The 13,914-nt window shown below is 34.7% G+C and overlaps 1 pseudogene; it reads left to right on the forward strand.

The window, feature by feature from the left end:
- The first annotated feature begins 2,203 nt into the window (after positions 1-2,203).
- The window catches only part of LOC102887919, a 48,781-nt pseudogene continuing 37,070 nt past the window's right edge, over positions 2,204-13,914 (forward strand).

Below are 13,914 nucleotides of genomic sequence, written 5' to 3' on the forward strand. Positions count from 1 at the left end.
TTCCTCCCTGGTGCCAAAGGAAGCATTTGTCATCCAAAATAGGACGTGATCTTTGGGAGAATATGTTACTTGAAAAACTTGTAGGCTTCCTCAAAGACACACTCACAGAATAGCTTGTAGGTGGTAACAAAGATTCTTTTCTAATTTATCAAGGACTTGGATAACTTTAGTACTTCTGATGCCTCCGAAATGTTACTTGGCATGGATTATGATAAGAAATCATTAAAAGGTAATTGCAGCCTCATGGTGGTCCCAAATAACTGTGTAGACTAGACCCTGTAGGATTTAGTAATCACCTTTTAGACAGACAAAAAACAAACAAACAAACAAAAAAACCCCAAACAACTGGGAAATTTTGCAAATGAAAAAAAAAGTAGGCCCCCTGACAGGATCAAAATGCTTTTCCTCATCTGGTGTGAAATTCTTTCTATGGTTGCAACTAATTATGAAACCACAATAGAATCCTAATTTATGACATATTTCTGGACTATTATAATGAGATAATTCCAGAATGTGCTGTGGTGGTGGAAACTGAGAGCAGCTGAGTGAAGTAAGAGGGTATCCTTCAGCATTAGTGAAATAAAAAATTTAAAGAGTGAGTGGGGGAAGGGAGGGATGACTGAGGAAAACATGGATTGTCCAGAAGCTAAGTATTGCATATGAAAATAGTGTTAGGGGAAGTCAGGAAACCTGAGAAAGTGAGAGGCTGAATAGGAAAACAAGCTCTGAATTCTTCTGGAAAGAAAATTATTCCATTAAGCTCTTTTATTCCTTGTAAAGGTAGGCAATGCAAGCATTTCAGCCAAAGGTGAAAATGAGAACCCTATCAGTTTTCTTTTGGTGTCTGTTACATCAGCGTCTAGAACATTTTTAAACATTCAATAGAGGCACAAAATATTACTGGGGGAAAAATATCATGATTTTAAATGTAAATAAAAACAACGAAATTCTGTTCTGTTTTGATTTACTCCAGCAACCATATCTTTGGTGATTTATATATTTATGACTTCCCAATGTTTGGAAGTATATTTAGGCAAGCTAATCTGAATACATTTTTTTGGTATTCATTCTTTTTAAACTCATGTGAGTAGAATATAAGCTCCAGGAGAACTAAGCATTTTTGTCCATTTTGTTCTCTGCTGTTTACCAAGCACTTAGAACAGTGCCTGACATAGAATACCTATGAATCCACACAGTGAGAGCCTAATTCCTATGTCCAGTATAAACTGAATGTTTCTAAAGTTAGTCAACCAATTATTATTATGCACTCACTCTATCAACTCCACAGATAATTTTAATTGATCTATATCTGTTAAGAGCTTATGATCTAATAGAGGGGATAAACTGCATACATACCATGATCTGATATCAGTGGAGGGAACTGTGCAATCTATTGTCATGATATTGTTGTGTTCTGAAAGCCAAGGGAAATGAAAATGCCAAGAAATTTCGGGTGTCGATAGAACAAATACTGCAGAAAGGTAAAAGGCAATGAGATGGAGAAAAAGCATTGGGTTTAGATTTTAGGAGATTCAGTGGGAGGCCTTATACATTGTGCCTTTTCTCTAGAATCATGTCACTTAATTTCAAGTCCCAACTCTGCCACTCAGTAACTCTGTGCATCAGTTTCTTCATCTGAAAGATGAAGGTAACAATACTACCTAACTCATTGGGTTTTTTGAAGATTAAATGAGCTGAAATATTCATAAGATATTTAAAACTATACCTGACATGTTGTATATACTATTATTAGATGTTAGAAATGTCAATTATCATTATCAAAGTAGTGGGGAAAAGACCCAGACTTTATGAGTTTTAGAGAGGGTAGTGAAGCTTCTCTATGCCAACCTTCTACAAGTGAAAGAACACTTTTCTGTAGCTTCCTAGGTTATGTAGCTTCCTGGTTATGCAAGTCTAAGGGAAGAAATGTAACATTTGATAACTACAGTCTGCTCATGTTAGGCAGCTTATGACATGACTCCCAGTGATACTCACTTCCTGGAATTCATACCTGTATGGAATCCTCTCCCCTGAGTGTGGGCTGGACCTAGTAACTGGCTTCTAACGAATAGAATATGCAAAAGTAGTAGGATATCACTTCTGTGATTAGGTTACGAAAGACTGTGACTTCTATCTTGCCCAGCCCTCTCTTGTGCTGACACTCTCCCTTGCCCTCTTGCTTTCTCACTTGCTCTCCAAAGCAAGATGCCACGTCATGAGATGCTCTGTGGGGAGTCCTATGTGGCAAGGAGCTGAAGGAATCCTCCAGCCAACAATGTGTGAGGAACTGAGACCTTGGTCCAACAGCCTAGAAGAAACTGAATCCTGCCAACAACCAAGTGAGTGAGCTAGAAAGTGAATATTTCAAGTCAAGCCTTGAGATAATTGTAACCTTGTGATAGATCCAAAAATCAGAGGGCCAAAGTAAGCCATGCCCAGATTTCTGACGCACAGAAACTGTGAGATAATATATGTTGCTATATTAACCCAGTAAGTTTTGGGGTCATTTGTTATGCAGCAATAGATAACTAATGCACAACTATAAGAAATACATTTTATATTGTGACCTAGCATCTATGTGCACACATGTGACCACCCATATACATACTTACATAGCTAAAGCAAATTTTTCATGAGAAAACATTTATTCTTACTATATATAACACACTCAGATATTTTCTATTAATGCTTTTAAATAATGATAGGGACACTAAATTAATTTCATAACTCACAAATTGGCTGTAACAAAGAGTTGAGAAAACATCAATTAAGCATATAGTCTTAATTATAATGGAATGAAGTTTCCTGGGCATATAACTTTGCCCTACCACTTAATATTTGGGTAACTAACTCTGTAATACTTACATAGTCTTACTGAATGTCTGTTTCCTATCTGTAAAATGATAAAAATAATAAAATATCAATGGTCTTAAGGATTAGACCAGGTAACGTGTGCAGAGCACTTAGCACAGAACTTTACACATAGAAAAGGCTAACTTTTCTTAGCTAATATTTTTTGTTGTAGTGAAGTTTTCCTAGATATTCCCTTAGTCTTGGAACAGGATTGGTAATTCTATCCATTCCACTGTCTTGAAAATAACTGCTGTGGCACATGTTATATTCTATTATAATTATTATTCTATCATTCTCTCTACCACTCTCACCCCATTTCTACTAAGTTATGAGCTTCTTGAGAGCAGGTATTATTTCTAATTTTTCTTTGTCTTTTTAATACATAACACAATTCTTGACATAGAATAGGCATTTACTAGCTATTGAATGAGTAAATGAATTAAACATGAATGAACGAATGCTTACCATCACAAGATAGCCCATTTAATTTTTCAACATTTATAATTAGTAAAATGCTGTACCTTACAGCAAGTCAAAATATCTTACTTTACACTCATTTTCCTGTCAAAATTGTCTCATTATAAGTCTCTTTCCTCCCTCATAACAGTTCTTTGAAATTCTCTCCTCAATTTTCATATAGAAGAACTGTCAGGTGAGAGAATAGGATTTATAATTCCAAATCAGCTCTGAGTAAAAAAGTCCCAAATTTTTCAATAAATCTTGACTGCCATCTTAGTCAACCTTCCCTAGATATATTATACTCTGCTGGCATTCCTATTAAAATCTTACATTCAACTTTAGGACAGATGAGGACAGGCAAATATGCCATAATAACTCTCATCATCCTGGACTATACGTTACAATTTTTCTAGCGTGTTCCAAATTACTTTGGCTTTTTTGTTTGTTTGTTTAAAAATGTAATACCCATTCTTACAAAAATATTCATTTTATACAGCTTCAATTATTTTTTAAAATGCATGTCTACATTTTTATTTATGTTTATCTTTATTAAATACTTGGTCTTTAGAACATTATTAGAATTTTGATTTACTCAAGATGAATTAACCAGATTTCTCAGCTTTTTATCATTAAAAGATGGAATAAGCATGCCTTCTGAGCTGTATTAAAGTGACTGATAAACTTGTTGAACAGGATTGAGTAAAGTAATGTACTTACAACAAGTAACTTATGACTATGCTGTAAGTTAATATCCAGCTCTGTTAATCAACACTTTGGCTAGAATTCAATCAGCACAAATTATTCTATACTTAAATATATAATACATGTCCAAAAAGATACTATGATAGTCTATTTTGACTGTTTTGATTTAATTTAGATACCTCAGGCTATAGCATTCATTACCACAGAACTTCTATTTTCTACCTGTGTGGTTAGGCTGTTAAAAACCAAATGAGTTTTCTGTGTCATAGCCTGCTGGATACTAGACATTATCTTTTATAAGAACCAGAAAACAATTTATGATCAATACTTAAATTTTAAAAAGGATCAAAATTAAAGCTTAATGGTTCTATATTTTAAGGAATTATATTTATGTTCTTTCTCATGATTGGGAGAATACTTCCTATATTCTAGTAACTGCTACCTGCTACCTCTTTTTTACAACTCTGCAGATATCTGACAGTATTAAAAAGTAACGTGTAAACTCTTTCCAATGATTTCTTATAAGAATGTAATTTTAACTAAATTATTTTTTACTCCATTTATTGATAATAAATATCATTCAGATAATGACTTCCATGTTCAGCTATGGTAGAGTTACTTCGTAGTAATGTTCCTGCCAAAAGCAACTCAAAAAACAAGATATAATATGGTATATATATACATACACCCCTAGAGAGAAAGAAACTACAAAGCACAAAGAGATGAAGAGATAAGGCTGCAAACAGCAAATGTCTTCTTTTTGGGGTATTTTCTAACTATTGGCATGGTAAAATGTCAAGGGTTGTAACAGAGGGCCACCATTAAAATGGAGGGTAGCCATCAGAGTTTTTGGCAATTTCTCAGGGCTAGAGGAGAAAAATGGAGTTCTAGAATGCCAAAGAAGTCAGAAATTGAAAGATTTTATTAAGAAAGGATGTGTAGAGAAGTTAGCCTGACAGTTGGTAGTTTTTTTCCAAAACAGAAAAGAATTTTCAGTTGTCTTTCAGTGTCATGTAGAGAAACAAATTGTTTAGGACATGCCAAGGTCAAAACTCGCAGTAGGAACCTGTGAGGCAGACACAGCTTTGTTAAAAATTGCAAGCTAACTTTGGGTTAGGTCAGTCCTGAATTGAATGAAGGTACCCTGCTCCCAATCTCTCTGGCTACCAAATATAATAGAATGAATTTTGTCTGGCCAAAAGTAACATCATCACGAGCCTCTCTAATTTTCATATAAAATATCCAGGGTTTTTTGTTTGTTTGTTTGTTTGTTTGTTTGTTTTAAAAGCACATTTAGAAATAGGACAAAGAGAAAAACAAACAATGGAAACAGCACTATGATTGACCCAACTTTTGGAATTATCAGAACTGGACTTTAAAGTAATTGTGAATAGCGTACACAAGAAAATAAGTGAAAAGATAGATAATTTTACTAAAGAAGTTGGAGTTTATTTCTTAAAAGAGTCAAATTAAGTTTCTAGATCTTAAAAATTATATTTAGAACTGAATGGATTAATCTAAGATTTAACACAACAGAATAGAGGTCTAGTGAACTAAAGAACAAGTTAGAAAAATGTATTTGGCTAAACACAGAGAACAAAAAGTTGAAAAACAGAAAAAAAACTTGATATAAATATGGAATATGATGAAAATCTCTAACATGTGAAATTGAAGACCAAGTAGTGCCAAAATGCCCTGAGGACAAAGAATGAAGCTGGAATACTTATACAACCATATATTGAGACTTATCTAAAAACTGTGATAATTAAGATAATGTAGTATTCATTCAAAAAAATATACAAATACACAAAGAGAACAGTAAAGAAAACTATTAGCAATATAGCTATACAATCTCTTATTTTATCATAAAATGACATTTGGTGCAGCAGGTAAGGGGAATAATTTTTTTAATGAGTGGTCTTGGATCAAATAGATATTTGATCTAAATTTAAAAGTGGAGAGTGAAATAATAGTTTTTAGAATGAAAATGAAGAAAATTTTCATCGATTTGAGGTATTCAATATTTCTTAAATAGGACAGGAAGCCACAAATATAAAATAAATCATTGAAAAATTAAAATTAAAAAAATAAAAAATATTGAATGTCTACTCTAATTGAAAAATAAAAATTAAAAAATAAAATGTGAAAAAATAAAACAATAAATTGGACTGCTTCTGTGTTCATCAAAGGCCACTCATTAGTAAAAGAAAAAGTCACAGAAAGTCTGACAGTATTTGTAAGACAAATGAAAAATGAAGAATTCATATCCATAACATCCAGAATATGTAAAAAAAAAAAAATTGCATATCATTAAGAAAAAAGCAGGTAATTCAATAGAAAAATGATCAAGGAATATCATAAAAGAGACCTATAAATATAAGAAGGCTCTCAGTCTAATTATATCAGAATAATAAGAATTCATAGCACAATAAATTACATACATAACTATAAGATAGCTAAAACATTTTTAAAAGGTAAACACTAAATGTCGGTATAAATATGCAGTAATTGGAAGTCTCTTTTACCACTATCGATATTCTAAATTGGTACAAACTCTTTGGAAAACTGGTAGTACAGTTATGTATCACTTAAAGATGGGAATATGTTCCCAGAAATGCAACGTTAGGTGATTTTGTCATTGTGTGAACATCATAGAGTGTACTTAGGTAAACCTAGATGGTATATAGCCTAATACACACCTAGGCTATATAATATAGCCTATTGCTCCTAGTCTACAAACCTGTATAGTATACTACAGTACTGAATTCTGTAGGCAACCATAACACAATGATAAGTATTTGTGTATCTAAACATAGAAAAAAGTACAGTAAGATTATTATATAAAAGATAAAAAAGAATGATGCATGTGCACAGGGCATTTACCATGAATGGAGCTTATAGGACTGGAAGTTTCTCCAGGTGAGTCAGTGAGTGAGTGGTGAGTGAATGTGAAGGCATAGGACATTACTATATCATAATGTATTGCATTACAACATTATGATGGCTACAGAGTTACTAATAACAGGAATTTTTCAGCTCCATTATAATCTTATGAGACCACCGTCATATATGTAGTCTGTCATTGACCAAGGTGTCATTATGCAGTGCATGACTGCATCTACAAAATTCGAACATAGGAACACCCCATGACTCAGCAGTTCTACTCATAGATATAAGACTTTAAAAATATGTAGATAAGATTACCAAAAGTCATGTAAAAAATACTCATATGGCATTTTTCTGAGTATCAGACATAAGCCATATGTTTCTTTAAATGTAATAGATAAATAAATTGTAATACATTCATAAAATAGAGTACTATAGAGCAATAAGAATGTATAGCCTTCTACACGCAATGTAAATGTGTGATATTGAAGCTAATAAGAAAGACATACTTGGTCTTTGTCCCAGTTTCTGGCACAGAGTTTCTAAAACCCTTGAAATTTCACAAGTGATAGAGGAGAGAGGAGTGTCTTTTGTTTGTCATAATAAGGCCCTTTCGACCAAACCTGGGTTTATGCTAATGAGGTGATCCTTGTAGGGTTGCTAGATAGCTTCAGGATGGGGGCTGGTTGCCAGAGGAACTAACCATGATTAGAGGATTGGAACTTTCAGCCCCACCATCTGACATCTAGGAAGGAGGGAGGAGCTGGCAATTGAATTAATCACCCATGGCCAGTGATTTACTTAATCATGCTTAGTGCTATGGATTGAATATTTATGTCACCACAAAATTCGTGTATTAAAATCCTAATCCTCAGTGTGAATGGTATTAGTGGTGGGGCCTTTGGGTGGTATTAGGTGGGTGAAACCCTCAAGAATAGCATTAGTACCCTTATGAAATGGACCCCACAGAGCTCCCTTGCTCTTCTGTCATACGAGGAGACAGCAAGAGAGCCATCTATGAATTAGGAAGCAGACTCTCACCAGATACTACATCTGCAAGCACCTTGATTTTGGACTGTCCAGCTACAACTGAGAGGAATAAATTTCTATTTTTTATAAGCCAGTCTATAGTGTTCTGTTATAGGAGTCCACACTAACATGTCTACATCATGAAAACTTCATAAAAACCTCTAAACAATGGGGTTAAAAGAGCTTCCAGGTTGGTGAACATACAGAGATACTAGGAGAGTGACGTGCCCAGAAATGCCACAGAAGCTCTGCACCATTTGTCCTATGCAGTGCTTACATTTGGCTATTCCTGAGTGTATCCTTTATAATAGACTGGTTATAGTAAGTAGACTATTTTCCTGAGTTCTGTGAGCTATTCCAGCAAATTATCAAACCCAAGAATGGATTGTGAGAACCCCCAATTTATAGCTGATCTGTCGGCAGTGCAGGAAGCTGAGAACTTGTGATTGAATTCTGAAGTGGAGGCAGTCTTGTGGGACTGAGACCTTAATCTGTGGGGTCTGCACTAATTGCAGGTAGTATCATAATTGAATTTAATGTCATAATTGATGTTCAGAATATTGGAAAATTGGCTCTTGTGTGTGCGTGGAGTGGGAGGGAGCCCATACATTTGGTGTCAGAAGTGAGAAGAGAAATAGGTCAGAAAATGACATTTGAATATTGTTAATTGAAATAATCCACACACATAATAGTACACACTATGTTTCTAGTTATACATGTTTGGAAAACAGTCAAAACTAATTTAAGGTACTAGAAGTTGAGATTTAGTTACTTTTAGAGAACCGGTAATTGGATGGAGCAAGATGGGCACTTCAGGGTGGTAATATGCTATTTCTTAATCTGGAGAGTGGTTACATAGGTATGTTCACTTTGTGCAAATTTATTAAGTGTTCATTCAAGATTTGTGCACTTTTTCTGTATGTATTCATATTTCATTCAATTTGTGTTTCTTAAGAATTCATTCAAATATTCAGTCTTTTGTTCTAAAAATACATTACATTTCATGTGGGAGACTCGTAGAACAAAATTGAAAATGTTACCAGAACTATTTGGCAGACTTCATAAACATCTAATCTCCTACATTTCAGGTGAAATATAAGCTCCTAAAAATGAATGAATAAATTATTTAATCAATTAATTAAATCCAAATACTTTTAGTATGTGTCTATTTTATTCCTGGCATTGTGCTAGAAACTGAAGGCATAATAATGAATAAGACAACTATTGAAAAACAAAGGGCCTTTTGAAACCTGAGAGCAAGTATGTTTTAGTTTTCCATTGCCACTGCAACAAATGACCACAAACATAGTGGCTTAAAACAACAAAAATTTATTATCTTGTAATTTTGTAGATCAGAAGTCCAAAATGGGTCTCACTGAACTAAAAATCAAGGTGTTGGCAAGGCATCATTCCTTTTGGAGGTTTTAGGGGAGAATCATTTTTATTGACTTTTCTAGTTTCTTTAGGTTGCCCGCATTTCTTAGTTCATGGCCCCCTTCTATCTTTAAAGTCAGCAAATTCATTGCTCTTCCCTGCTTCCTTTGCCATATCTCCTCTAAATGACTTTCCTGCCTCCCTCTTTCAGCTCTGAGGACTATTGTGATTACACTGGGCCCACTCAGATAATCTAAGATAATTCTCCCCATTTTAAGATCTTTAATTTTATCATATCTTCAGAATCTCTTTTGCCATGTAAGGTAACACATTCACAGGTTCTGGAGATTAGGACATAGCCATCTTTGAGGGGCCATTATTCTGCTTACCACATAATGCTAAGAAATAATTTCTAAAACTAACAAATGTCTTTCCTAATTGAATTTGTGTCTTTAACAAGAAAGCTCTAAGAAGAATGGGAATAAAGGCTATCTAGTTCCTTTTACAGCTCATCATATTTTATGTAGTCAGTGGAGGTGGGAGTAGAAATCTGGGAAAGCATCCTTTTTGAGTTCATCCATTGCCTGATGCATTCTGGGTGAATCCGAGAAGTTTAAGTCATTCGAAGTAGCAAGTGTGAATGATCTTTCACGCTATCATACTTATTTTTAGTTTTAAATCTTGATGATGATCAAAGTAGCTTTGCTTTAAAAAATGTCATTACCCTTCATGGAGAACAGGGAAGCTACATAAGAGTCGAGTAAAACTGCTTTGACACTGTTTTCTATACACGACCTCTTCCAAGAAGTGTGTCAACTCCCTGCCACCCATTCCTCATACACTGTATAGCTACCATTCTAATGTGTTTTTAGCTCCCTGGAAAGGCCATATCCTCTCACAATTTCATAGCTTGAATGTTTTTTTCATGTCTAGAAATGTCTTTCCCCCACTTATACATTTGATTAACTGCTACTCATCGTCTAAGATCCAGTTTAGGATTTATCCCATAAAAAATGTTTTCAGGCCCTTCACCACCACCATCTAATCCATATGTGTGTGTGTGTGTACATATATATATATATATGACACAATCTTAAGCTTTTTCTATGAAAGCATGTATCAAACTGTATTTTATTATATGCTTTTTTTTTTTTTTTAAATCTTCACCATTAGGTGAGTCCCTTTAGGATAAGGTTCTGTTTTATTTGCTTTTGAAACTCTGGAATCCAGATAATGAATGAATGAATGAATAAATGGTAGTAAGTTAATTAGATTTAAAGTCTTTTAAGACCTGGTTCTGGTTATACCAGAAATTGGTCTAAATTGATTAACTACTCTGAGCTTTGGTTTCCTGTCTCTTGAGGATAATAGCTGTTCTTTTATTTGTCATTGTGAGGATCAAATAAAATAATGTAGGTAAAAGCCCATGTCAACAGTGAGGTTTTACAGAAACCTATTGACAACTCACTGAGCTGGGCATAGAGAATACAAAGAAGAATAAAATATATTCCTGCCATTGAGGAACTTAGATCTGTCATGAATGTCAAGGAAACAGGGAAAGAAATTGTTTCCTTCTCCTGTGAGGTTAGAGAATGTCAAAAAGAGATACAGAGAGTTGCATTTGTGCTGGACCATAAAAGAACATGAAACATTTGCTTGGTTTGGAATTATGAAATGATGAGATTAATACAAATTAGAAGAGAGAAAAGGCACTGTGGGAATACAGAGAGAGAACTGCTAATTTTGCCCAGGGGAGTCAGATAAAGAAAGCTTCATAGAAGAGATGACATTTAGGGTAGATCTAGAAGGACAGATAGCATCTTCCAATTCTTCAAAATTCTAGCAAGAGGAAAGAAATCTTAGGCAGCCACCAGACTAGATGACTAGGCTGTAGTGTGGTGACTGGCTGCCAAGTCCCAGAAGAGAGTATTTCTAACCCCCACCTGAAGGTATGAGCCTGGGTCCATAGCAGCTGAAGCCAAGAAGGGCGTAGAGAATGACTGAATGACAGATGGGGCAAAGTCACATGAAGACTGATGTCAGGATCGGCCCAAGCTGGAGGAACAACACAATTGCCAAAAGGAAATCTGAGAGCAGAGACCAGTAGCCAGAAATGGATGGATGCCATGGTGTCAACATAGGGGCAGGGCAAGTTTCCAAGGGCAAAAGTCCAGTAGCCCAGCGGGGTTTGAAAGCTCTGGGTGAGCACCATCAGGAACAAAATTTAAAACAAGGACTGGTTAGGTATGAAAGAGAATTTCTGAGGATCAAATTGTTTTGATAGTGTCAGGCAGGTGTGTTGTTACTTCTGAGCCCAAAAAGCAGTCATGGCATAAAAAACTCCATTTTTAGCTCCTTGTAGATGGCGTTGTTCTCTGCTTTGGGGCAGAAAGAACCACCCACTTCGCTTGCCTACCTTTGTGGCAGTTACATGCAATTATGCTAGTAGCAAGAAATAAAGCTGGAAAAATTAGAGAGGGTATCATAGGGAAAGGCCTCTAATGCCAGAGAGAGGAGTTTGTCCATGATTTGGGTGGTGATTGGGAGCCATTGTGAGTAAAGAGGACACATGACTGAAGCTGAACTTTAAGAAAATCAGCAGAAAAAGTAATGGTAGAGCTAGCGATTTTTTCAACAAGTAGAAATTAAGTTATAAGAAGTCTAAATTGGAGATTGTTTTATCTATTCATTTATGAAAATAGGTAATCAACGTGGCAAGCATTTATTTATTAAACCTGTATTATCTGACTTGAAATAAGAGTAGATGTTGCCATTTTATGGACTACGTCATCATCGGTCACCATTTTGTTTGTGTGGTTGTTTGTGGTGAATATCTGTCCGAAGAGAAATCAGAGTAAGCATTTTTATAAGATCCTACAAATGTACTCTAAATGTAATGTGATCACGTATGCTGCTTATACCTGTCATGATGGCTTAGAATCAGAAATAAACTTACCGGAATTTTTTTTTTTGTATCTGGATAGGCTAGTTTCTGAAATCCTTGTAAGCTCCGAGGATGGGAAATTCTTTGATCACACTCAATTCTATTTCCTGGGAAGGCTTTCCAGGCACAAATTCTGATGGCCTTTGTTTCTTATCTCTGTATGTCCCGTCCCCCAACCCCTCTCCACCCCATTTTCTTCCTTGGCCCCTTCTGAAGTGAGCATTGGAAAATAGGCCTTTTTTGGAAGTTAGAAGCATACTCAGCCTATTGTCTGCTTGTAGAAACATATGGAGTGAAGAACAATTTTCTGTTTTAGAAAAGGCTTTCTTAGCTCAGAACTATGGTATCTATAATTATAAACTCACTTAAAATGATTGGCTTCTTATTAAATCCCAATTATCTCCATGTACTAATAGCCACAGTTCTTTGTTCTTTTCTGTACATACTTCATAGATTTTTATGTATATTAGTATATAGAAAACAAATCTAAGAGGCATATATATGCATCTATACATACATATAGACAAACAAACAAACAAATAAATAAATATATCTTTGCTTCTTCTTCCTCATGCTTTTCTCTTGACTTATTGTGAGTACCTTGGAAATATCAGACTTTGGTTGGAGAGCTAAAACTTTAGTCTCTATGCATTGAGTTATTTTGTCCAATTTTAAGAATTTCTTGGGCACCATCTTAATTTATTCAGAGGTTTTAACAATGAATGAGAAAAGCATATCCTTGTTTGGATTCTTACTAGAAAGCCAAGTTTTTATCTGCTTTCATCCTTGCAGCATTCTTTAATTATTATTATTTTTTTACTGTGTAGGCTTGGGAAGTGGTTGTCTCTTCCATTCATATAAGACTCTAAAACTGTGGTTTTCCTTTATTTTCTTTCATTCCTATTTGAAAATAGATTTGTTCTTTTCAAAGGTCATATCTTTCTTATATCTTGCCATGTACAGACAACAGCGATAAACAACACTGACATTCTGTTCTCCAGCTTCTCCTAGAGCTACAAGCTCATCAGATACCTTGTCTACCTTCTAAGCTATTTCAACTGTGCGTAGCGTGGAGTGCTATCCTTCTACCCTGAAATGTTTTTATTTTGAAAAATTAAGGGATTTGTGAAAGCTTCTTTGTATCCTTTCTTTTTTTTTAATCAAAGAATATGCTGACAAAATGGAAGAAGAAAAGTATAGACTTGCTTTTCATAACATGGAAAAAATCTATCTGAAAAGTGGTAGTGGAATAATAAAATGGCATTACTATTTGGGAAGGGATAGTAATTGCACAGAAAAAAAATGCTTACAAGAAAATTAAAATATACTAATGATAAATAAAATTCTCAATGAGATTGGCATTCGAATTGTAGAGAGAAATGGAAATGGAAAATCTTTTTTAGATCTTAGTTTAACCATTTAAGTTCTAATTTTTATGTTTTAATCAAACTTTACAAAACAGAAGAGAGCTTAAATGTAACTTTTCCTGTAAGGGAACTGAGCTGACTAGATACTATAGGAAACTAAATGACTTGTTCAGATGCATTCCATGCACTGAATATTGTGATTCAAAGTAGTTAATATCTGATGGCTGTTCTTGAGCTCAGATCCAATCAGTTGCTAGTCGCTCTCTCTCTGTATTTCTGCTGGTAATGTGTCTGCATCAC

The sequence above is a fragment of the Pteropus alecto genome, unplaced genomic scaffold, assembly GCF_000325575.1.
Source record: "Pteropus alecto unplaced genomic scaffold, ASM32557v1 scaffold103, whole genome shotgun sequence".
NCBI lineage: Eukaryota > Metazoa > Chordata > Mammalia > Chiroptera > Pteropodidae > Pteropus > Pteropus alecto.